The 27142-nt window shown below is 40.7% G+C and overlaps 1 pseudogene; it reads right to left on the bottom strand.

The window, feature by feature from the left end:
* Positions 1 to 22053: 22053 nt before the first annotated feature.
* Positions 22054 to 22955, bottom strand: LOC147430440 (uncharacterized; annotated as a pseudogene).
* Positions 22956 to 27142: the final 4187 nt, after the last annotated feature.

Genomic DNA, 27142 nt, shown 5'->3' with positions numbered 1-27142 from the left:
AATGGCATAGAGTTCTCTTGCTAATCACCCCTAATACAACACATGAATATGCATAAGACAATGAGCTTCCACTCAAGAGCTCCTTCTAGAGAGGTTGAGCTTGGATTCTCAAGCTATAGAATAGTGCTCTTGCTTATGGTTCCCCCCTTTTTGTGCTAGCTACACCCTACTTTTATAGCAATTTTGAGGGCTAGGGTTACTCCTCTAACCATGGTTGGGTTAGATTTTTAGCACTTATCTAATTTCTTTTGCTTGTAATTATCAAGAAGTTGGTGGGGATAGATGAAGAAGAGAGAGAGGAGAGAAGTGGAGGTGATAGGACTTTTCATACTAGGTTAGTGTTAGTAAATTAGTAGAGTTAGTATTTTTATTGATTTACAAATGGAATTGGATATTTACAATGGGAGTATCCATTTAGGATACAAATAAGGAAGAAAAAACTCTTAATAGGTAAGAAAACATGGATTTCTTACAATGTTGATGCTCCAAGTGTCTTGAGTAGGGTCAATTTTGACGCTTGTTGACGGTCCACTAGCTTTGACGGTACGTTTTTTCTCCACTCTTGACCTTCCTTGGAAGCCAAGGTAAGTGAACATGAGTAATCAATCACCATGATGCTGTCTTTCAAGAGAAGAGGTTGAATTTTGTGGTTTTTTGATAGATATGGGTAATATGGATGAGAAAATAATAGACTAGGTGGTCATTTTTGGAATGGAACTGTGTGTAGGAGACATGAGTTCACCATGGTTTCTCTTATTCTTCAAGGTTGAGAAGAAGGTGAGTAGGGTGCAGAGAGGAGTGGTGAGAGAGGTGGGGATGATGAGTGGAGAAGTGTGTGTGAAAGAGGAAAATGATAAAGTGGAAGAGGGAGTGTGGCTGCATAGCATGGGCAAATTGGGGTCCACCAATAAAATCATAGCTTACAGCTCGTAGCTAAAAAAAAAAAAGAAAAAATTTGAGGTGAAAGTTCAGCTCACGAGCTACAACTTTTGTTTGTATCACCTTTTCAAATTCGGGGAGCATGTGATGTTTAAAAATTTAGCAAAACCAACTGTTTTTTCCACTGCACAAAGTCCTTGTGAGGTCCTTCTTTGGATGATTCTTTTGAATACCTTCAAGAGTGAGTTCCCCCATGGTGCATGCATGCATTCCACATACCCTTGACCTTATTTGGTAGGTCTATAATTGAAGATATTGTTGAGATCATGATATAAGTGAATAGTACAACTAAGAAAATCAAATATTGAGGGGTTGAAAGAAAATATGTACATGTCAAATATAAATAATTTAGGTGGAAAAAATATAAAGGGGTCAAAATAAATCTCTCTCATTATAAGTCTACCATAAAAGGATGAATATTTTTGGTGGTCTAATTTATGAGAGTAATAGAGAATAGATGTAGGAAGGAAAAAATCACAATAGTGAAAAAATATACACATAAATAAAACTAGTTTTTTTGGATTTTTGATGGGATGGAGTTACACAAAAAATAAGAGAAGCTTGCAGGAAATTATTTTTATATGGAATAAAGAGTATGCAAAATGGTAAGAAAAAATATGGTAATGGTGAGTCAATGTACATAGCATAAATAACACACCCTAGGTAGAAATATTTAAATAAATACCAATATATATATGAAAAATCCTTTTATTTAGGCCCTATATACAATGAAATATTTACACACAAATGGGCCATAATATATTGTATTTTTTTGATTTTATTTATTTTTTTGGCTCAACTAGCCGAGTGACTAGCTAATTGAGGGTTTTTAAGAAAATATGGGAAAAGTTCCCTAACTCACACACGCCTATTTATAGTGAAATGGTAGGGATAGCCATAGTGTTTGAGTGATTTGATAGGGTGAGGTAGCTTACTATGGCAATTATGGAAAGCCGAAAAATGGCTATGAGCGGCTTCATCGTAGAGGTGCACAAGATGATCAAGAGATGTGGATGGATTGACTTTCTACATTAGTGGAGCTTGAGTGGAAAAGAGAAACTACTTAGGAGTGCTACAAAAGGAAATCTATACAAGCAAAGGAGAAGCTTAACAAGAAACTCAAGGACAAAGGCATCAAGGAAGGAGAGATTGTGCCAAGTTATGACAATCGACTCGACAATCGTTTGGATGTCAAGTTTGAAACTAGATGGCAAGGGCCATACAAAGTCAAGAATGCTTTCAATTCAAGTTACTATCAGCTTATGGACTTGAATGGTAAAGTGCACTCTAGGAAGGTAAATGAGTATCGTTTGAAGCCCTAATTGAGTCGCCTTGTACCAAAGGATCTACCAAAACAACTGCCAAAGAGCGACCATCTCATGTAATTTTTGTTGCATGACGCAAGAGTGTAACTCAAGCGAAAATGCCAAGGGGCCAAACAATGAAGATCTCGTCAAGGAGTCTGAAGCACTCTGTTTGAAAAAAAGTCTCTATGATGGTACATGAATATACCATCATCCTCGGGGAGGGCTAATGATAGCCGTTTTTTGGCTCTTTGTAATTGCCATAGTGAGTTACCTCACCCTACCAAAATCACCTAAACACTGTGGCTATTCTTACCTTTTCAATGTACATAGGTGTGTGTGAGTTAGGGAACTTTTCCCATATCTCTATAAAACCCTCAAATAGCTAGTCACTGGGCTAGTTGAGCCAAAATGTCATGCAAGCTTCTCTTATTTTTTGGGCGAGAATCCACTCCAAGGAAAAACCTCAAAATACCTTTCACCATCAGTCATTGCCTTTCACTAAATTCCTATTTCCTAGAGGTATTTTTTCTTATCTCTTGTAAATAAATATACTTCAATAAAAACAAATGAGGGTCCCCTCATTTGATTCCTTATATTTTCATATATCTCCTTTTTCCATTTTATATTTATATATAGGTGACACTATTCTAAATTCCACGAATTGTTTATACACTAACATGTTTTTTTCATCATATCCATATATTATATTTATGCATAATCCATAACCATGCATATTTTCAAACCTCTAAGAATAAATTAGGTCATGCTCTCATGCAAGGAGGGGCTCACCTTTGGAGCCATATGTAAATTCAACAAAAGGGGGGCCACTGAAGACTTTTTTGTGAAGAAAAACAGACATTTTGGTGGGATTTTTTATATCCATCTCCACTCCGAATTTGAAGCGGTGGTCAAAAGAGAAAGTGTGGAACAAGAGCTGAATAATCACCTCAAACATTTTGATGATTTTTGGAGCAGCCACCGGTGAGCTAGGATTTTTTGAGTGGACCCTAGTCTGTCCACTTTTCTCACAAGTAGCCCATAGTTTTCTCTCACCTCATTCCACACTTCTACACACACACACACACACACACACACACACACACACACACACACACACACACACACACACACACTCATTCCTCTCAATACCTCAATCAAACCTTCACCTTTCATGGTTTCTCTCACCTTCTTCACCATTAACCTCCCCTCTTACTCTCATAGCTTTCATATGAGCTGTCCATGTATATACAACATCTCTATGCCTCTCTCTATTACTTCCAAAGTACAATTCCATCATACTCTTCTCTATATACATAGAATTCAGCATGTAAACCATGCTTAACCTCTGCAAATTAAGAGATATCATCAACCGAATTGCCATTTTCATCGCGATAATGAACCTTGGCGGCGGTGGCGTAAAGAAGAGAAGACGAAGAAGAAGATCGATAGTCATTTTGAGAACCTACACAAGTAAGTCAAAAACTTCTTCAAGCTTCACCATCACAAGGATTTCCTCACTTCATTCAACCATCTTACTTCAATTATCCACCTCATTCTACCCATTGTAAATATATCATTAACTTTCTAGTGATTACTAACACTAACCACTACTAACACAAAATAGCCATTGACCTAACCATAAAACACACCTCACCTCAAGACATGTGCATAGTAATTCTCTCTCTCTCTCTCTCTCTCTCTCTCTCTCTCTCTCTCTCTCTCTCCCCCCCCCTTCCTTACAACTCTACTTTCACCTTATCTACCATCAATAATGTTCTCTTTGAGCACACATCCATGACTCAAGTAGACAAAGAAGGCCCGCAATGTTTTGATATTAAAAAAAAATCATATTCCTGATCTGTTAACTTTTAATTTAGGATTTCCAAATAATCTTAATGAGGGTCTTCAACCTATAAATAGGCCCCTCTCCTTCTTGTAAAACAACCTGCAATATCTCACACAACACCCCAACACTCTATGCGTGAGAAGAGACTTAGGCATAGTGACCACTTTGTGAGCTTCACTCTTGGTGTGAGAGAAGCTTTCAAGCTACACATTGCAAGTGAGAGAGCGTGAGTTCAAAATCTCAAAACCACTATTGTAGATGTTCCTTCATTATCAATAAATTGAGGTTTGGTGCATCAAAGGCGTAATTCGACGTTCAAATCTTCGCCCTTCCACTTGTGTGATACGGTTTAGTGAATTCAAGGTGAGTTGTGTATTTTGAGTTTTTATCGTTTGATCTTGTTTTATAAACTATTTTAGTGTGTTTTCATTGCCAATTTTTTCTCCGTTGTAAGAGGGTTTTGTGGTGAGAGGTCTCCCACACCCTAAGACAGTGTGTGTGTGTGTGTGTGTGTGTGTGTGTTGGCAATGTTTAGCATTCACTAAGCATTGAGTGAGTTTTGTACAAGCTCTACGATAGCATCATAACAAACCATCACCATTTGCAAGTCACAAATAAGGTATTACGCGAGATCCGTTCCTCTCTCTCTTCCCTTTGATCTAGCTCTCTCTAGTCCATTTTGTGTGTGTCTTGGTGTGAGGTTGGTTGTGTGTGTTTTGTGGTGCACCTTCTTGGTTGTGACAAAATCTCTCTTGCGTCCTAGTTCGCATACCATAACTAGGTAGTGCCCCTATCTTATTTGGGTTTAGCTGTGGGTTTGTTGTTGTGTTGTGCTTGTGGTTGCCCCATCCCCAATTGAGCAACATGGGAGGCTTGAGGGGTGTTTAGAGGTCGCCTCTCTTGTTGCTCGCCTCGGACCGCCTCAATAGAATGATCTTTCAATACCTCAATCATATCTTGTATTCCAAAATCATCAGCAACTTCAAATACCTGCTCAGGTTCAGCCTCCAATGAATCCTCATCAGCACTTGACTTCTGAACTTTATCATCTGTATGCAAAGTTTGGACAAATACATCAACCAATTCCTTCTGTTCAGAATCTGATTTTAAGAATTGTGCTTCATCCCTGTGCAAACCTTGTATTTTGTATTTCTCAAGATGTTTTAAACAAAGGTCTTTCTCCTTCTTCAATTGCTCTACCTCCTGTAACAAATCAGCTTCATAAGTACTCACAAAACCATTATCTACAACTTCATAGGGATATTTGACTATAGAAGTCAATCTCTGCCTAGTAGATTTCCATACATCTTGCATTCACCTCTTACAATTCTAGTTTCAAGGCCTCTACTAAATCCGTTTATTGTTGCAACAAGACCTTAGATACACCTGAATCTGCTACATTATGCAATTGCTCTTCCATTTTCTACTGTTGATGAGTAACAAAACCCTGCAAATCTTGTAACATTTTGATAGCTATAGGTACATTAGCAATAGCTGCTTTAGATACTTTTGAAGAACTTGGTCCAACTCCAAAAAAATCTAATGACTTAGCTACATCCTGAATAGTAGCATCCAACGTGCTTTTCTTAAGCATTGAGAAAGTTTTCCAATCACTTTACTAGGAGTCTAAGCTTCCACATCTAGCTCCATAAACAAGTCACCTAATATCATCTTCTGGTCAAGACTGACAAAAAAATTCCTAGCCTCTTCTTCAGAGTAACCAATTGCAAGCAAGTCTTGAAAAGTCTTTACTTTCTCTAATAATGTTGTAGGCACATTTGATTTCTCATATTGTTTCCCCTGATCAGGCACCTCTTCTAACTCAATGATTAGAGTTTTGTTAGGCACAGGCACCTCACCTGCATCCACCCTCATAGCAAAAGAAAATAATGCTGACAAAACATAGACAATCTATTGCTAGATTGAGTTTTCCTTTTGTCAGTACTAAAAATTTGTGCATGAATTCTGGCATAGACTCAATGGGCCCAACTCACCTTTACACCACTTCCAAAAAAACACAAAGGAGCATAATTATCTTTTGACATATAATCATACTTTGCCAAAAGACACACTCTTTCCAGAAACCACTTAATCTACTCTCGTCTGCTGTAATCAACATTCTTAAGCATGTAATATTGTCTTCCTCCCTCTCTAGGACCCAATTCCTTCTTTACATTATCATCTGAACATTTAGGAGCTACTGTAACAGAAGTAAAAGGTAAATGAAATACCTCAGAGATTAGCCCCGGACTCAAAGTTAGCTTCTCTAAAATTTCACCCTTGTTTTTCTCAATAACTCCACCTGTGTTTTTGCATAAATGTTGGATTTCCACTGAGCCCAAGGTAAAGTTGCAAAATCATACAACCCAATACTCTTCAACCACTGTACATTTCTGTGAGCCTGACAATCAATTTCCACCTTAAAATCTGTAAAAGGGTCCATCAAACTATGGAGCATCTTGCTGGAAGACAAAGGAGTTGCATCCTCCTCAGGTGGTAAGTCGGCTTCATCCTCAAGGTCTGAGATGTCGACCCTCATGGTAGCTCCTTTTCTCCACGGTCACAACTTGAAAGTTTCCCCTTGATCATCATCAGGGGAAGGCTTCATAGCTGGAACTGGTTTAGCGCTCGGCATGGTGGGTGTGAAGGGCGAAGAAACCTTGAAAGGTTGTTGTGGGTGCATGCAGGACCGACGGACATGATTAGTTACACAAACACACTTGCGCTGGAAAGTAAGTGAGGTGATTGATCCTTTCCTCACTCTCATAATAATGCTTAGTGGAAAGTAAGTGAGGTGATTGATCCTTCCCTCACTCTCATAATAACGCTTAGTGAAGAACAGTTCTCACGCGGTTCAAAGCCCTTTTTCAAATTCAAACACTATTTAAAATATCCAATCCAGTAAAATTGGAGACATCAAAATCCGGCCAAGTAAAGTACGAGCCAGCAAAATCCGACCTAGTACCTAGATGGAGTCCCAATACTTTTAAAAGAAGTTTCAACAATGACCTGCTCCCTTCGATTATGCAAGAACCCAGAAATTTCACACAAGGAAAAATATACAACAATAGATTAAAGCCAATCTAGATGAGGTGGATTTCCTTGAATTTCTTCAACCTGAAACCATTTACAAGATTTTCCACTCTAGTTTCAAAGATATTAGCCACAACAAATGTACCTTGACCCAAATCTTGAACAATTTGATAAGGTCCTTTATATCCCAAATTCAACTTACCAGGATGAGGACCCAACCTGGAATTGTAAAGTGTAACCCAATATCCAACCTAAAAAACTTTGAACTTTACATTCATATTGACCCAAGCTTTCCTTCTTCTCTAAATCACCTTTGTGATGTAAGAATTGACCAACCTGTCTTCCTCCAATTGCATCAAATACTTACTTCTGTCCTGAACTGATAATTTAGGACTCATTTTCGCAGTAGTAACTCTGAGACTAGGGACCACAAATTCCATAGGTACCACAACTTTAAGACCATAGGCCAATTTGAAAGGATTCATACCTATTTTTACCTCAAAGGCTGTTCTGAAAGACCATAAAGAAGAATCCAACTTTTCATCCCAGTCCTTCTTATTCTCTTGAACAATCTTCTTCAAAATCTTAATAAGTGTTTTATTAGTACTCTCAGCTTGTCCATTTTCCTGAGGATGATAAGTTGTAGATTTTTTGTGCATAATCATGTGAGTTTTGGTAAGCTCAGAAATAACTTCATTCAGAAAATGTGTCCCCCTGTGACTTACCAACTCAATAGGACATCCAAACCTGGTCATAATGTTGTGATATAGAAACTTATCTACACTATGAGCCTTATTATCTTTTAAAGCAACAGTTTCCACCCACTTAGTACAGTAATCAATGGCAATCAAAATATACTTGCACCCTTTACTAGTAGTAGGTTTTACAGGCCCAACAAAATCCATAATCCACTTTGAAATGTTCCAATGGTAAAATAGGATGATCTGTCATCCTATCCCTAGAATCAGGCTAGCCAAATTGCTGCCATACCAGAAAACTCTTAGCATAGGAATGAGAATCCTTTAATATAGTAGGCCACCATAAACCAGCTTGTAGAATCTTTTACGTGTAATGTCACCTGAAAAATGACCTCCTGCTGCCCCAAAATGAGCTTCTTGCAACACAGCTCATTGCTCAAAATCAGGTACACATCTCGTAATTACCTGATCAAATCCTTTATGATACAAGGCTCTAGAAATAACTAGAAAATGTCTGCTAGTAAGAACCAATTTCCTCCTTTGATCTGTAGAAAACTCAGTGGGCATGATACTATTAGTTAAGAAAATCAACATTTGATCATACCAAGAATCAGAAATAAAACTTTGTACTTCAAATAATCTTGCACCTGGTAAATCATTCTAAACTCCTTTAGGTTCTTCTCCTATCTCCATCCAGCTTAAATAATGAGCTATGGAATTCTCTTTTCCAGGTGTATGTACAATCACAAAGTCAAACTCCTGTAACAGCAACAACCACCTTGCCAACCTTCCTGTAAGTAAAGGCTTCTTGACAAGATATAACAAAGCTTGGTGGTCAACATGAAGTATAACCCTATTGCATAGAAGATAGTGCCTAAATTTAGTCAGGACATAAACCATTCCTAAGGCTTCTCTCTCAATAACTACATAGTTCCTTTTCAGCAGGAGCTAACACCCTGCTTGCATAATAGACAGGTCAGAACCATCCATGCTACCACAATGAAAGGGGTAGTCGAGATACTTCTCTTGGCCAAGAGTCAAGAAGGATGTGGACGAGTTTGTGCACAGTTGCTTGGTATGCCAAAAGGTCAAGTTTGACAGGCATAAAGCACAGGGATTGTTACAGCCTTTGCCCATAACCACCTGCCCCTGGGAAAGTATTGCAATGGATTTCATTTTTATCTCCCGAGAACATAGAGTGGTCATGATGGTATGTGGGCTGTTATTGTCAGATTTAGCAAGCAAGCTCATTTCATTCCAGTGAAGAAAAGAGTTAAGACGGATCACTTAGCGAGACTGTTTGTGGCCTAGATCTTCAGATTACATGGCATGTCTGAGAGGATTCTCTCCTAGAGGGACCCCTGATTTACGAGTTTGTTTTGGAAGGCAATTTGGGAGAACATTGGCACGCGGTTGTAGTTCTCGTCATCATTCCACCTGTAGACTGACGGGCAATCTGAGATTGCCAATTCAGTGGTTTTAGATTTATTGATGTCTTATATCTTGGATCAGAAGACTCAATGGGAAAAGTATCTACCTTTGGTGGAATTTTCCTACAACAACACGATACACTCTTCGACGGGGAAGGCACCATTTGAGATTGTTGAAGGTGCTGCAAAGGTTCCACCCTTCCTAAGCATGAGAGATAAGATTTTTTAAGCTGATGAGTACATGCTCGACTTAGACACGGATTTTACCAAGGTCCGTGAGACTTTGCAGAAATCTTAGGAAAGACACAAAAAGGCAGCAGATAGCTATCGTCGCGATTGGAAATTAAAGGAGGATGATTAGGTGCTCTTACGTTTTAAGAAGGCATGCCTGAGAAAGAATAAGGGAAAGGAGAGGCTTTTTCCTAAGCTTAGTATGAGATACTACAGACCTTTCCAGATCTCCGAAAAGATCAATGATGTCTCCTTCTAACTGAAATTGCCCGACACTTGGAGGATATTCACAATGCATTTCATGTGAGTCTCTTGTAACCTTTCAAAGGTGATGTTCTTGACGATGGGGAGCCCGATGAGCAACCCAAAGTGGAAGAAAATGAGGAGATCCTTTACCTTGAAGCTTTTGGTTTAGCATAGTCTATTCCAAATGGAGCCTAGAAATCACCTTGGCCGCAGATCTAGTGCAACGAGATGCACAAGAGGGGAGTTACTCCGCTCCTTTGTCAATAGATGCCTTGATTTTTAGAATACTAGAGTCACTGATGTCTCTTTGAGCTTCAGGATACTGAGAGCTGACAGTATTCTGCTGTATGACTTTATGAAATGGAATTCGTGAATATGAAATTGATTTGTTCTTGACTTGTTTTTAAGTGCAAAAATTGACAGACGAAATGACTGCATCATTTTTTTCTAAAAAAAAATATCTTGAATAGACGTGGTTGCAATAGGGGTTAGTCAATCGGGCATCTATGAGGTCCCGACTGGATCTAGATGCGATTGCTAATTGCATTGCCAATAAATCATGGTCTGAGATCCGAATGAATGTTGAATGTCATGGGATGTCTTGTGATATTGTGTGATGTGACTGTCGATTGGTACATGTGCTAGATGTGTGTTCCTAGTGCGTCGGTACTAATAGTCAGTGAGACTGCTAAGGCACTTTATGGCTTCTGTCTGTTTTGTAGGCATAATCGAGGGAGATTACAATGCTTTCAATAGGGGGGTATGTCACAAATTGCTGACGTGGCTGCTACCTAAAATGCTGACATGGCACTGTACAAAAGGTCTGCTGATGTGGCAAGTCCGTACAATCTATTGACATGGCAACCCACTAATTATGGCAGAAATTGCGAAAGCTGTGAAGAGAAACTAGCGGAAATTTTTTGAATGCTTTTTTAACAAGCCTTTGAAACTTGCTTTATTCCACGCAAGAGAACTCTTTTGCTTTACTAATTTTATGCGAGAGAGAGAGAGAGAGAGAGAGAGAGAGAGAGAGAGAGAGAGAGAGAGAGAGAGAGAGAGAGAGAGAGAGAGAGAGAGAGAGAGAGAGAGAGAGAGAGAGAGAGAGAGAGAGAGAGAGAGAGAGAGAGAGAGAGAGAGAGAGAGCCTTGATGCTTTATTTCCAGAAGGCTTTGTTTTTACAAGCTTTTGATTTTTAGCTTTTGGACTCTGCTTTTAGCATCCCTTGTAACCATTAAATATGTGAGCAGGCCTCTCACAACTCACAGTGTCATAAAATCTAATATCTAACCAACCCAAATGATTTTCTCATATTAAATTGATCACTTAATGTGGGAGAATAAATGGGAACAAGTGTTAAGATATAGATATGTGCTTATAGATCTATCTCAACACGGGGCCAATAGTAAAGGGGCCCAAATGGGAGATGGTCTATCAAGAGCAAGGCTAACCAATGGAGCATAAGACCTTAGGGTTAGCTTCATTGAAGACCTCCAATAATGTGTGTAAAAGTCCTTTGACCTTAGGTAAGCTAGGGCTGAGCTTGAGGTGGGAACCCGGCCCAAGCTCGAGGTGCTTGTCGTGCTTGAGGTGCTTGTCATGCTTGAGGTGCTTGATTAAGATGCTTGAGGTGCTTGACTGGCTCCATGCTTGAGGTGCTTGACTTGGTGCATGATTAAGGTGCTTGAGGTGCCTTGAGAAGCTTGCCTAAGATGCTTGTGGGAACACCCCCTACTTCAAGTGCTTAGTCATGCTTGATGACTAAGGGGCTTGCTCATCCAAAGTCAAAAATATCCCTACAAGGAGGGGGGCGAGCCTACAAGGGGGAGGGGGGGTGAGAGAGAACACACACACACACACACACACACACACACACACACACACACACACACACACACACACACACACACACACACACACACACACACACACACACACACACAAGGGAAGCCCCAGCTTGAAGAGGCAGCAAGGACACTTGTCAAGTTCCTCCCCATGTTGCCCTCATGGTGTACCTGAAGCCTATTGGTTGGCCACCCAAGGGGTCCAATGATAATTTAGGATATTTAATTTATTGATTTTGCATTTATCAAGTCCTCTCTCTCAAAGGGGAAAGGGGGACACTTGTCCCAAGGCTACCCATGTTGCTTGTAATGGCTCCTGCTTGTGATTGGCTAGGCCTGGAGGGGTCCAATGAGCTTCAAGCATGAGCTACAAGGGGGGGTCGACCCAAGCAAGCTAGGGGGGTGCTCAGGGGGTATACTCACCCACACACACTCACAAACACTCTCATTGTGTACTATGCAAAGTGCAAGAGCTCCCTCTCCTTCTCCAAGCAAGTAGAGGTTGAGAGCCTACACCAACACTCTTGGCTATGGAGTGCAAATCCATCCAAGAGCCATGCTTCAATGCTTGAGCTTGCCATGTATTTCTTCTTCATTACTATGCTATTATGTATGCTAGCACAAGAGTTATGATAAGTGAGGAACTAGCTCTTTCTCGTATGAAATGTTTCTTCTTCCTCTTCCCTACCCTCATTCCCTGCTAGCTATCTCCACCTTCGAAGGTGTTTGAGGTCTTGGGACTGAGGTTTGGTATAGTTAAAGCTTTCTTCAAGTTTAGGTTATGCTATGATGGTGATGCATGAAGCTTTCCATCTTCATTGCTTCACCTAGGTCACAAGGAACACAAAGAATGTATTGTAACAAGTCTCTCTTTATGGGAGAAATCATAATACAAATGCCTATTGGAGGGGGGACCGGCTCCACATAAATCTGGTCCTTAACTGTTGTCATGTTCTCTAAATTCTCTCTCTTGCAAAAGTATTGTCCATGCCAAGTTAACTAAATGCTATAATTATGTTGCTATCTTCAATTATGTCTACCCGCTATGCTCACAAAATCATTTCTTGAAAGTACTCTCATTAAATTCCGCTACTCTGAAATTGAATAGGCTAATTCCATTACATTGGTATCAGAGCATTTGGTTTCTCTTTTCTTGCTTAAGAAGAGAGGTCCTTAAGTAGCCTATAAATGGTTGATGTTGTTAATTATAATAGAGTAAGTGGAACTGGGATCTAATATCGGTTTTGTTAAGCCCACTATGTGGGGGATGGTGCACACCTCGGGAGCTTTGGACTTAATAATGGAGTCTTTTTAGACTTGCCTACGGCTTTACCATTATTGAGCCATAAGCTATGTTAGACCTACTCCTCTACTCTCTATAATTAACCACTTTGAGCCGTGGGTGTAGATACTTAAGAGCCGATTTTCAAAGGCTAAGAGGAGTGGCAACTAAGGTTTTGAGCTGCCAAAGCATACACTAAGTATAAACATAAATTTTGTTAACATGGCTGACAATAATCAAGAGAGTAGAATGAACATTGATAGCTTTGATTTTGCACATGAAGGTGCTAATGATGATGCTCCCATGTTTGTGAATTATCTCGTTGCTAGGTTGCAGCAAGCTATGGGCAACCCTGCTTTGCAAGCCGAAGTTACTCAACAACTTCGTGCTTATGGAATTTCCCTTCCTCTCCCAGAGGAGAGAGAGCTTAGGAGGCCTCTTGAAGAGACCCCCAAAAGAAGACTCTCTCCCATTCGAGAGGAGGAATCCAAAGAGAAAGAAAGCAATGAAAGTCTAAGTTCTTCTGAAGAGGTGGCTCCACGAAGACGGCGGTCTAGACGATCGCCTACTCCTCCCAAGAGGAAAAGAGCGACCTATAGTCCTTCTCCTCATCACTCTGAAAGGCAAGAGAGGAAACAAAGGAAGAAAAGGGCTAGGAAGAGGTCACCCTCTTCTCCTTCTTCTTCACCTTCCTCCTCTTCCGATGAAAGTTATGGCTATTCTCCTAGAGAATACAAGAGGGGAGGACATCGCAAATCATTTCCTGCATGGCGAAGGTCACAAAAGCTAAAGAAGTTCAAGGAGGGAGGAAAGAGTATCTCTTTTCTCACCTACGATGGCACCTTTGGTGCTACTGACAAAGTGTTGGCCTTCATCCAGCAATTTGATGCGGCCTTTGGGGACGAGGGCTTCACAGAGTCCTCCAAGCTACGCCATGTAGCTATGCACTTCCAAAAATCAGCTCGTCAATGGTGGGCTAGCCTTCGTGGCAATGGAGAAGCCCCAAAGACATGGAAAACTCTACGAGTTTCCATCATGAAGCAATTTCTTCCAAGCGATACTAAAGATAAAGTTCTTACCAAATGGCGCGGCTTGAAGCTTCTCTCTCATGAGTCTATCAACAAGTATGTAGACAAGTTTTGGGATTTACATCTCAAAGCTACTGTCTTTCAAAAGATAGACTTTTCCGAGCAAAGACAGCAATTCTGTGCGGGATTACCTGAAGAGATGGCCGAATACATCAACTCTCAACGGCCTGGTACTATTACCGAAGTAATCCATCACACCATGGTTGCTTCACGCATCAATTTCCATCAAGGGGCTAGACGTAATGTCAAGCCCATGGAAAACAAAGATAAAAATGATGCAAAGGGGAAATCCAATGCACAAAATAATTCCCAAGGCACTTCCAACAACAACAATAACAACAACAACAATCGGTCCAAGGAGAAGGGAGTTTACAAAGATAAAAAAAAACTCTCTCCTGAAGAGCTTGAAGCTTTTCGCAAGGACCATAAATGTTTCAAGTGTGGGGAGCAAGGACATGGCTATCGTTCTTGCCCCAAGAAGAATACTCGCAATGAGACTCCTAGGGCTTCCACCATCGAAGCTCCAAAAGAGGATGCTCATTGCAAAGGATCATCACTCTCCTATGCTTGGGCAAAGGTAAGAGAGCATGATGCCTTCATCTTGTTTGACCCTGGCTCTACTCTCAACTTCATATCAATAGAGTTGGCCACCAAGTTGGGCATTCAAGCTTTTGAGATGGGAGATATAGTAACAGCTGATGCAGCTTTCAAGGGACAACAAGCCTCCGTTACTCCCTTGATTGGGAAGTTGAGGCTTCATGTCCAAAGCTATGTCGACAAAGAAGACTTCTTCATCTCTCCTCTCCAACATCAGCATGTTATCCTAGGGGCACCATGGTTTGATCGCATGGCTGCCAACATGAAGTTCCCTGAAAGGAGAATTTACTTCACCTACAGGGGAAAGAACATGTATATAGATGCTAGTGAGCGTGGTCGCACTATTCCACTTGTAAATCCTCTTTCTTTTGATAAATCAATGAAGAGCTCAGTTTCTGCGTACATGATTTATGTCAAAGAGTCTCTAAAAGCTAATAATGTTTCATCAAATGAAAATGATAGGAATCGAGAAGAGTTAGACTTGTCTACTTTTCTAAAAGGATTCCAAGATGTGTTCATTGATGATATCCCTATGGACCTACCTACAAAATGAGGGGATGATGACCATCGTATTGAGCTCCTTCTAAGAAGCTCACTGCCTAACAAACCTCCTTATCGAGTCTCACAAGCTCAACAAGAGGGGATTATGAGGCAAGTACAGGAATTGGTAGACAAAGGGATGGTGAGGCCTAGTTCCTCTCCCTTTTGTTCTCCAGTCCTTTTAGTGCAAAAGAAAGATGGTACATACCGTATGTGTGTGGACTATCGAGCACTAAACCATATCACTATCAAAAACATATTTCCCGTGCCTCGGGTAGAAGATCTATTTGATAAGCTACAAGGCTCTACCTACTTCAGTAGGATTGACCTTAAGAGTGGCTATCATCAAATAAGGATAGTGGATGAAGATATCCTAAAGACCGTGTTTCGCACAACATTTGGTCTTTATGAATATCTAGTCATGCCTTTTGGCTTGACTAATGCACCAGCTACTTTCAATCGTCTCATGGAGAAATTTTTTAGACCATATCGTAAATTCACTGGAGTGTTCTTTGATGATATCATCATCTACCCCAAATTTTTGGAGGAACATAAGAAAAATCTCCAAGTGATTTTTCAAGCCTTGAGGGAAAACAAACTTTTTCTCAACCAAAAGAAAAGTGAATTCTTCCTTCAAGAGATTCAATATCTAGGTCATATTATCTCTCACGATGGTATTCGTATGGATCCATCAAAGTTAGAGGTAATAAAATCATGGCCTAACCCAAGGAATCTACATGAGCTAAGAAGCTTTATTGGTATGTGTGCATACTATAGACGCTTCATAGCAAAATTCTCTCAAGTAGCAGGACCACTACACGACTTAACAAAGAAGAACGTTAAGTTTGTATGGACTGCTAAGGAGCAAAATGCTTTTGAAAAACTCAAAGAGAAGCTTACTTCCCAACCGGTCCTCGTGCTTCTGGATCTCTCAAAACCATTTGAGGTCCAATGTGATGCTTGTGGTGATTGCCTTGGAGCGGTTTTGCTTCAAGAAGGGCATGCCATAGCATATGAGAGCCGAAGGCTCAATAGTGATGAACGAGTCTTGGGCATTTATGAGAAAGAGCTTTTAGCTGTTCTACATGCCCTAGATACATGGAAGCACTACCTATTGGGGACTCCATTTATCCTACGAACCGACCACCAAAGTCTCAAGTATTTCATGACGCAAACCAAACTTTTAGACAAGCAAATGAGGTGGGCAAATTTTCTTTTGCAATTTAATTTCCATATTGCTCACATAGCTGGTAAGCACAATCAAGTTAATGCGGTGTCTATAGCTACTCACAATGATCTATCCTCTATGATAGATGAGTATGCTACTGACCCTGACTTTAGAGACATAATGTCAGCCCTTGCTTTGGGGAAGAAAGAGGAACCATTCACCTTGCAGGATGGTTATCTTATCCACGGCAATAGGCTATGTGTTACCCATTCCCTTCGTGAGAAGGTTATGTATGAATCCCATGCTCCTCCATATGCAGGGCATAGAGGTATTCAACCTACTCTCCGAGGAGTAGAGACGTATTTCTATTGGCCTACCATGAAAGTGGACATACAAGAGTATGTTTCAAAATGTGTAGTATGCCAAAAGACCAAGTATGATAGAGGGAAGCAACCTGGATTACTCCAGCCATTGCCTATTCCAAATTCACCATGGGAGAGTATATCCATGGATTTCATCTTTGGACTACCCAAGTCTATCCATGGGAATATAGGAATATGGAAAATAGTCAACAGGTTTAGCAAGCAAGCACATTTTATTCCTGTCAAAAAGACTATTAAGGCACATCAAATGGCAACTCTCTTCATATCTCAGATTTTCAAGCACCATGGATTACCCACATCCATCGTGTCAGATAGAGATCCTAGAATGACCAGTAATTTCTGGAAAGGTCTCTTTGAAAATTTAGGAACAAGATTGAATTCCTCTTCGGCCTATCACCCACAAACGGATGGCCAAAGTGAGATAGCCAATCTTACGATACTCAATCTACTCAAGACTTATGTTACCGAAGTAAATCAAAGCTCACAATGGGAAAAGTATTTACCTCTAGTAGAGTATGCCTACAATAATACTGTACATACTTCTACGGGGAAAGCACCTTTCGAGATCATAGAGGGAAGACCTAAAAGTCCCTTGCTACTCAAAGTACATGGGAAGATCTTCGCCGCCGATGAGTATAGCCGTGACCTACAAGAATCTTTTCAAAAGATTAGGGAGGCTATAGCCATCTCTCAACAAAGGCAAAAAGCTGCTGCAGATAAGCATAGAAGAGCCTTAATGCTCAAAGAAAATGATTGGGTCTTACTCAAGTTTCCTAAGGCTCGATTAAGGCAAACGACGGGCAAAAATCCTATGGGCCATCAAAAGTATTATGCTAAACTAGCAAAAAGATACTATGGTCCTTTCCAAATCTTGAAGCCCATCAATGAGACGGCTTATCAACTCAAGTTGCCCAACCATTGGCTTATACACAATGCCTTTCATGTAAGCCTACTTAAGCCCTACAAAGGAGAGCCACCAACTGAACCAATTATTGAAGACCCTCCCGAAGTTGAAGACCAAGAAGAGGTGCTACAACCCGAAGCTGTCCTTCGGCATGAAGACAAGGTACTACGACATGGTAAGATAATCCGATGGTATCTTATTAAGTTCAAAAATTATCCTTTTGAAGATGCTAAATGGATGCAAGGAGTACAACTTAAGGATAGTATGAACCTTGTCAATGCTTACAATGCTACATTAGAGTAAGCAAATGTACAACTCTCTTTTAAATGACTCATGTTTTTTGTCTTATAAGACTAATCCTCTTTTTAATTGTACACAAATTTAACTAGTATGCATGCTTAGAATCATGTTTGTGATGACGACGTCTCTCAAACACCAAGTAGAATTTGTCACTCTACTTTGGGAGAATGAAATGGACTAAAGAGCAGACATGCTTGCGGCAGCTATGTCTCCCAAGCACCAAATGGATTAGTCATCCATCTTGGAAAGATGTCGTAGGGTAAAAAAGGGATCCTCTACCCGCTAAGTACGATTGACTAATGACTAAGGCTTTATCTCTTCTACCTCCTAGTCGAGGACGACTATGATTTCAAGAGAGAGGTAATGTCATAAAATCTAATATCTAACCAACCCAAATGATTTTCTCATATTAAATTGATCACTTAATGTGGGAGAATAAATGGGAACAAGTGTTAAGATATAGATATGTGCTTATAGATCTATCTCAACACGGGGCCAATAGTAAAGGGGCCCAAATGGGAGATGGTCTATCAAGAGCAAGGCTAACCAATGGAGCATAAGACCTTAGGGTTAGCTTCATTGAAGACCTCCAATAATGTGTGTAGAAGTCCTTTGACCTTAGGTAAGCTAGGGCTGAGCTTGAGGTGGGAACCCGGCCCAAGCTCGAGGTGCTTGTCGTGCTTGAGGTGCTTGTTCTGCTTCAGGTGCTTGTCATGCTTGAGGTGCTTGATTAAGATGCTTGAGGTGCTTGACTGGCTCCATGCTTGAGGTGCTTGACTTGGTGCATGATTAAGGTGCTTGAGGTGCCTTGAGAAGCTTGCCTAAGATGCTTGTGGGAACACCCCCTACTTCAAGTGCTTAGTCATGCTTGATGACTAAGGGGCTTGCTCATCCAAAGTCAAAAATATCCCTACAAGGAGGGGGGCGAGCCTACAAGGGGGGAGGGGGGATGAGAGAGAACAGACACACACACACACACACAAGGGAAGCCCCAGCTTGAAGAGGCAGCAAGGACACTTGTCAAGTTCCTCCCCATGTTGCCCTCATGGTGTGCCTGAAGCCTATTGGTTGGCCACCCAAGGGGTCCAATGATAATTTAGGATATTTAATTTATTGATTTTGCATTTATCAAGTCCTCTCTCTCAAAGGGGAAAGGGGGACACTTGTCCCAAGGCTACCCATGTTGCTTGTAATGGCTCCTGCTTGTGATTGGCTAGGCCTGGAGGGGTCCAATGAGCTTCAAGCATGAGCTACAAGGGGGGGTCGACCCAAGCAAGCTAGGGGGGTGCTTAGGGGGTATACTCACCCACACACACTCACAAACACTCTCATTGTGTACTATGCAAAGTGCAAGAGCTCCCTCTCCTTCTCCAAGCAAGTAGAGGTTGAGAGCCTACACCAACACTCTTGGCTATGGAGTGCAAATCCATCCAAGAGCCATGCTTCAATGCTTGATCTTGCCATGTATTTCTTCTTCATTACTATGCTATTATGTATGCTAGCACAAGAGTTATGATAAGTGAGGAGCTAGCTCTTTCTCGTATGAAATGTTTCTTCTTCCTCTTCCCTACCCCCATTCCCTGCTAGCTCTCTCCACCTTCGAAGGTCTTTGAGGTCTTGGGACTGAGGCTTGGTATAGTTAAAGCTTTCTTCAAGTTTAGGTTATGCTATGATGGTGATGCATGAAGCTTTCCATCTTCATTGCTTCACCTAGGTCACAAGGAACACAAAGAATGTATTGTAACAAGTCTCTCTTTATGGGAGAAATCATAATACAAATGCCTATTGGAGGGGGGACCGGCTCCACATAAATCTGGTCCTTAACTGTTGTCATGTTCTCTAAATTCTCTCTCTTGCAAAAGTATTGTCCATGCCAAGTTAACTAAATGCTATAATTATGTTGCTATCTTCAATTATGTCTACCCGCTATGCTCACAAAATCATTTCTTGAAAGTACTCTCATTAAATTCTGCTACTCTCAAATTGAATAGGCTAATTCCATTACACACAGCATCTGCGGGTGGGCCAATGTCGAATCAATTATGAACTGTGAACTATTTAGGAGTGGTTTTTTGTATTGTCGTGGTAGAGAGAGAGAGAGAGAGAGAGAGAGAGAGAGAGAGACATGATGCTTTATTTCCGGAAGGCTTTATTTTTACAAGCTTTTGATTTTTAGCTTTTGGGCTCTGCTTTTAGCATCCCTTGTAGCCTTTAAATATGTGAGCAGGCCTCTCACAACTCAGAGCATCTGGATGCAGAGTCTGAGTGTGAGCGCCTGCCTGCACTCTTGTACTTTGAACTCAGATTAATACAAAAAGAAATACCGAGAGGGGCACCAGTCTTTGGGGCAAATATTTCTAGGCACAGAACTCCGTCGGCGGGCTAGTGTCGAATCAATTGTGAATTGTGAACTGTTTTAAAGTGGTTATTTGTGCTTCGTGGTAGATTCTTGACTTGGAGTGTCCAAGTCTCTTACAACTACTCCATGACACTACAGGCCATTGTCAATAGTGACATGCGATTCATGGATATCCTTTGCGGCATGCGTGGAGTTTGCAACAACATTCAAATTCTCAGAGACTCCACTTTCTACGTGCGGGCTAAAAGTAATGTGATCTTGAACGAGATGGAAATTCCATATGGCAGGCAGTGCATACGGGAGTACATTCTTGGCGATGGTGGGTATCGAAACCTCCCATGGCTGGTCATACCATTTCCTGCATGTGACATTGATGAGCACACTCAACAATTCAACTTCAAGCTCTCAAGCACCAGAATTGTGGTGGAGAGAACATTTGGTTGCTTGAAGCAAATGTGGGGCTATTTGCATCAACGAATCAAACAACCAAATGTGGAGTTGTTACCAAGGATAATTGCTGCATGCTGCATACTGCACAACATTTGGCTACAATTTGGGATCACATATGATTGTGATGAGCCCGACATAGTTGAGGAACAAATGACACATAAACCTAGGCAGAATCTAGATATAATAGATGATACTACGGAGATTTTATTCTCCTACATGCGAGCCGGTTGCATGGATTAATATGATATTTTTCATTATATTTTTTACGTATCAATGATGTCTTGATTTAGAAGATAATATACTCGGTTTTGGAGACAACACTAGTGCACATTGCAGAGTCATTGTGAGCCTTTGTGCCAATCTACTGTCTCCTGGTTTCAATTGCAGTGATGTGTTGCTTGTAATCAACTTTGAAGGTTTTGCAAAGATCCTAAGACAAGTTTACATTGTTGTCATAGATATTCACAATTCTGTGTGCAAGATAATACAACAATAGTCTTCCAAAGTAAATACCCCCCTTTCTTGTCAAATTCACAATGGAAGTTGAAATGTGAAAATGAAAAGACCAACTCGTTTTTGAGTGGTACTTCAAGGGTCTATCCAAATTATACCACCAATTTGATTAAAACCTGGAAGCAAAGTATACACTGTACAATGACTGGGCCATATATTACTTAAAACTTTTGACAATTCCACAATCTTGATGATTCCTATTTATGCTATTATTGATAATGGGTTTTACTTCCAGAACAAGCGCTCTGAGTTTACCCTCGAGCCATTTTCTCTATTATCAAGAATTTCTAAATGTTGGAGAATGTACAGCTAGTTTGCAAACAAACCCCAATGGAACTTTCATCTCCTCATCCCGAAAAACGATATAGATGCACGTCATGTGCACAAAAAAAAGGACTTTTCAAACACTAATTGGGTGATTACCAATGCACTTGCCACAATTTCAAAGATAATGGAAAAAAGACATGCGAAATCTCTACAAAAGTGGAAATGATAAGCTGGAAAAGCTACTCCAAAGATTACCAACAAAATGAAGTGCTGTTGAAGATCATAGCGTAGTTGGATTAAATGAATAGATACATTGAAATTAGATGCACTAACCTCCAACATAGCATACCTACTAATGAAAAGCAAACTCTAGTACAAATTATATGACCATGTTATGGCAACGGCCAATGATTGTTATCACGTACAATCCCAAGTGACCTAATGGAGTCTGCCATGTTCTCCAAGGAAGAGCATATTGATCGGGTGTTGTCTCGTTGTACTTGTTGCCGTGTTGCTCGAAGTTCTTATAATTTCTTCCCCCGAGCTTCCTCTCTAGTGTCCTTCCTATCTTCGGTCGTGTCCATGAAGGATGCCATCCTACTGGCAGACTCTGCAATCTCCTTTAGGGTGCTCACATTAGTTCGTTCTCATCGATTTCACTTGATTCCTCCAAATTGCTACTAGCCCCCAGGACAGGTGCTCCTTGTGGTGGTGATGTATGAGGTTCTGAGGTTGCCGAAGTTTGCTCAACCTGCACATTCTTGGCTCCATCACTTGCATTGACCACAAAATATTTCATAAAAACTTAACAAGCATAAAAAAATAAAATAAAATTGTAGTGCAGAAAGCGTTACATGTACACACTAGTGGGATCGTGTCGTCATTGAGCGAGTTGTACAGAAGTCCAGCCACATCCACATTTTGCCTGCCACCAAAAAGATTGTCCATCTTATCATATACTTTGAAGGGGAATTCCTCGATCGGTAGGCCCCTCGTGCGCCGCTCGATCGCATCCATTTGCCAATAACTGTTGCAACCAGATGGTATTTTGCACTTGAAGTCACGAACCCTAGTGAACAAGGTGCGAAGCTGCTCCCACTTTGTCTTGCATTGGCTCTTGGAGCGATGCGCTCCACGAGATCGACAAGCTTCTGCAATCGTTTGCCAACATGCAGATCCTTTTCGGCTTCGACAAGAACCATTACCTCTTGTAGACGCCAATTGACACGGGATGAGGATTGTGTATGGCCCCCCAATCTTGTACCCCCAATTGATGGGTTTTCATCATTCAAGGAGGGGGAGGGGATTGCAACAATTCGAGGCGTAGTAGAGTTGGGAACTTGTGGCATAGATGGAGGAGTAGTTGTTGGTGTAGGGCTGCCACCAATTTGGGTGCCTAGAGGGAAATTAATGAGGCAACACAGGTGGACGGACAGTAGGTGGCAATGTAGTCCGCATGGACCGTGAGTATGCCCAGGGGGGTGTCTCAGATCGAAGCATTGGGTTCCCCATAGGAGACTTTGAGACAAGCATTGGTGGGGGTGTGTATCTGGTGCAATTCCTTGCCATAGTGTTTGATTGTGCAACTAATGTCCTATGCGCCCATCAAATAGTGAGGAAAGAGGGGCATCAGTAGCCCCAAGGACTGCTGTGACATCGTCGTCAATGCAATCGGTGTCTTCGTCAATGCAATTGGTGTATATAATTCTGAGAACGTTATATATGAAAAATTATACAAGTAACTTGATCACATTACACAAAGCATATGAAAGGGAGCTTGAAAAATTGCATGTCAAAAAGAAATTTCTTTTATGTCTAGCAGGCTTGGTGATTTTATTACTTGTTATTTTCGTCTTTAGAAGCTATTTTGAAGAACGATGAAAACTTTCCTTTCAGCACTTCACTTGATTCATCTATGGAGATCTACCTTGTTCTTGTATAGAATTTAGAGACTGCTTTTTTTTGGTGTGTGGTGGTTGTTGCTTTTTATTTGTTTGGTCCGAGGCCTTTTTGTTGCATGAGTCCCCACGTAACTGAATCTCAATCGTGAACGGAATGATTATATCTACATCCATCTAATTATACACAACGTTTTTGCCACAGCTAGAGCTGCTTTTCACCTGTTGATTTTGACAGGCTATAGGTATAGATTACCCCACGAGCGCTTCTTCAAGGCCTATTTCAAGATGATCAAGATCGTAAGTTGCGTTGCAATTGCTCATGCCGCATGAATCTATGATGTTTACGATGAGTGTAGCCAATATTGTTACTAATATCGCCTGTGTTGATTGTCGAGTGCTTCCGTGTTGGAGATAGTAAACACAAGTGCTGCTGGAAAACAAACCTGACTTACTGTTTGCCAAGCATCAGCCTCTACTTGGAGGCGACGTTGACTTAGCTTCTCATGGTCCAAGTAAACCTCTCTCTCTCTCTCTCTCTAGCGTACTATGTTGCAACCTGCTGCTTTGTGCTTAGGTGTTGCTACATGGTTTCGTTTTAAATAACCTCTACAAAAACCAATCAACCTCAAACTCAATGCCTCGATCATCTCAGGGTGAAAGCATTCTTGGGTGGTACAATTTTAAGGGTGAGAAGCTATTTTTTTAAAGAAATTTTTTCAAAAGTGGACGAGTAAAATTTTTCCATATCAATTTTAAATTGCGCCCATTGCAGTATTAGATCCTTCTTTAGAATAGCTATTGAGTGAATATAACATGCTCTAGATTTTTTCATTCTGGTCAAACATGTTTGGCCAAACACTTCCAAAAATAGTTTATGTTTTGCACATAGCTTTTTTGTCCACCCACTCATGCTTTCAACTCTCAATATAGTGCCTTATGGACTTATGCAAGACCTTCACATGGGTGAGAGATGTCATGATAAGACCAGTGCTTGGCAATGCTTCGGTCCATATATATGAAAGCACATATATTTTTCATGAGCTTTCTGTTCACAATGTTGTGGCTAGGAAGCTATGGGTTGTTAACCAAATGGGAAGGAAAGACTTTTCGCCAAATGCATGGCCTTTCCACACGAACTTTTTGTTTAAAAAGTAGTCTTTTAGAATGTGTTGATTGTAGGATATGCCCAACATGGATGTGGCAAGAAAGTTTTGGGTTGTTGATGTAGGATATGCCCAATATAATTGTGGCCATGGGCTATTTTAACTAGATGCAAAGGGATGGCCATTCCACACACACAAAATTTCTATATGAAATGTATCCTCTTAGAATATGTTGATTGCATGATATGCTCAACATGGCTATGGATATTGGGATGTTTCAACCAAATGCAAAGGGATGGCTTTTCTCAAAATGCAATCGCCTATGCTTGCACCCTGAAGGCATGTGGCCTTAACATGGGTGACAATTCACGAGAGATTGCTAGAGAGTGGCTATTGGAGAAACAGGTTGTGCTTGGTAATGCTTTGGTATTTATATATGCCAAATGTGGATCCCTTACCAAAGCACAAAGATTTTTTGATGAGCTTTTTGTCCAAATTGTAGTCTCATTTTAACGCGTGGATTGAAAGATATGCCCTAGATGGCTCCCTAGGCGTTACCGCAAAATATATCCTACATGGTAGTCTACAATGGGATGACATGTTCTCCCCAATGCCTACACCTAATAGACATTGATTGTGCTCATGTGCAATCAGAGGGTATGCAACTAATCTAAAGTGCCTAGACATGCACATCCTGCGTACAAGCTCACAAGGGTTCTAGAACACTTCCTAGGTTGTCATAAACCCTAGAAATAGGAGTAAGCTTGTCCACATGCACATATGAGCACGTGACATCCCTCCCTTTTCAAGGTGTGGTATTGGTACCAAGATGCATGGTTTCTATGTAGTCCGCCACTAACTCCAAGGAATCTACGGAGAAATCTTCGTCGCGCGCCCAGTTTGTTAGGTAGGTGACGCGATACTTGAACTTCAAAAGGATCGACTGCAATGGTTGCTTCTTTGGGCCGCGCTGAAAGTGATACAAAATAATCTGCTTTTGACTCCATGTCTTCACCTTTGTCTACAATCTCGGGTTCATTCTCTTCAAGAATCTCCTATGGGGATCTTCTTGAAACAACTTCAACCACAATTTCATAGACACGGCTTTTATTTCTGGATGACTATAAAAAGACTGTTCTTCCTAAATCACTATGGGTAAAATGTAGATGAAAAATGTGACGAATCTACAAACCTTTCAATGAGTACATGCCAAAAATGTGATCGACACTTGACTTTGCTATCTAAAGCTATCGACCCTGGCAAACCGTAAAGGGAGTATCAAGCTTGATGGAAAATCGTGCCAATGCTTTGTTGTGACTATGTCTTGCCAAGGAAATAGCATGCAAAATCTATCGATATGACCTACAATGATAAAACATTGTGTTTTCCTTGAATACAAACTTTCTACCTTTCCTAAAGTGATCTTCAAGCTTCTGTGCTCATCCTTTAGTGAATCATGTGCATCATTCAATATGGATTTCATATGAGAAGATAACACACAAAGACGATGATAAAAATACAAGACGGTCACAAAATCAGAGACTCAATAAATGCATCTGAATATTCATGCGAACAAAAGATACTTCTTGAATAGGTAGTGTGGACCTTGACTCGAAAGCCAAGATTTGTCCTTTGTGAGACTGAGCGAATCTACAATTGGTTAGCTTTACTAGGATTATAATCAATTAAACCACCAAATTGCTCACAAGAACCATCTAGCTTGACAATCGCTCCAAAATACACTAAGCATGGTGGGATGGAGACAATTAAGGGCTTGATGACCAATGATGACATTCAAATCTCTACCATAGACAAAATGATTCTCATGCTTTAGAGAATGAATGACAAAGAGAGGTTCCTTTTCATGCAATGACTAATTCTTCTACACTTTGTGACTGTGTATTAAGAGATACTATTGGATTGTGTGTTTTATCCTCTTTCAAAACATGAGTAAGAGATCAATGGCAAGGAAGGAATACCCTATGCATAGCGAATAGCCACGGGAGAGGCACCTTCAATAGAGAGAGTGTAAGACAGCAGGGTAGATCGACATGCGAATAACCTCCCAACCATCCTATATATAGGCCCTTGGGCCTCTTCCATATATAGACCTCTTTACTGCATGTGTGTCCGGTACGTTTCTAGGGCTGTGCCCGCATAGTCCTACCCTTGGCATGAAATTACTCTCCCTTGGGAGAAGCGTTTTTGTCCTCGAAAACACAAGTGACGGTATCTTCATTAGAAGACTAATGTTTTCCATCGCGGCATCCCTCATGGATCCAACGGTTCGTTGGATCGGAACCCGGTTCAATGGGATTCAATGAAATCAAGAATAACATCTTGATTGTTCCACATTGTTGTCCCTGTGCAACCGTCTTGATAAACCGACCCATAACCAACATAGCGTGGAACTCCATTTAGAACTCACTTGAGTATGCTAAACGAGTTATCACAACTAAAAGGTATCTAAATGCATACCCAAGTTTCAAACTTTCTGAAGGTACTGGAACGTGCAATAAGACCTCTCCTCAACTTTCCATGAAAGTAACATGTTGATATACTTATCAACACCAAGCAAGTCAAGGACTTGCTGATGTTTCTTGTCAGTAACTAGCCTCATCCAAACTAATGATCAAGGTTGATAACTTGAGAATAATAGGCAGAGACTAAAACTAGTCACAAAATGCCTTTCATCATGTGAAACAAACTCCCCAAC

Source organism: Adiantum capillus-veneris, chromosome 21 (assembly GCF_014529385.1).
Source record: "Adiantum capillus-veneris isolate H3 chromosome 21, ASM1452938v2, whole genome shotgun sequence".
Taxonomy (NCBI): Eukaryota; Viridiplantae; Streptophyta; class Polypodiopsida; order Polypodiales; family Pteridaceae; genus Adiantum; species Adiantum capillus-veneris.
The sequence above is the reverse complement of the archived record's forward strand: the minus strand, read 5'-3'. Positions and strand labels throughout refer to the sequence as shown.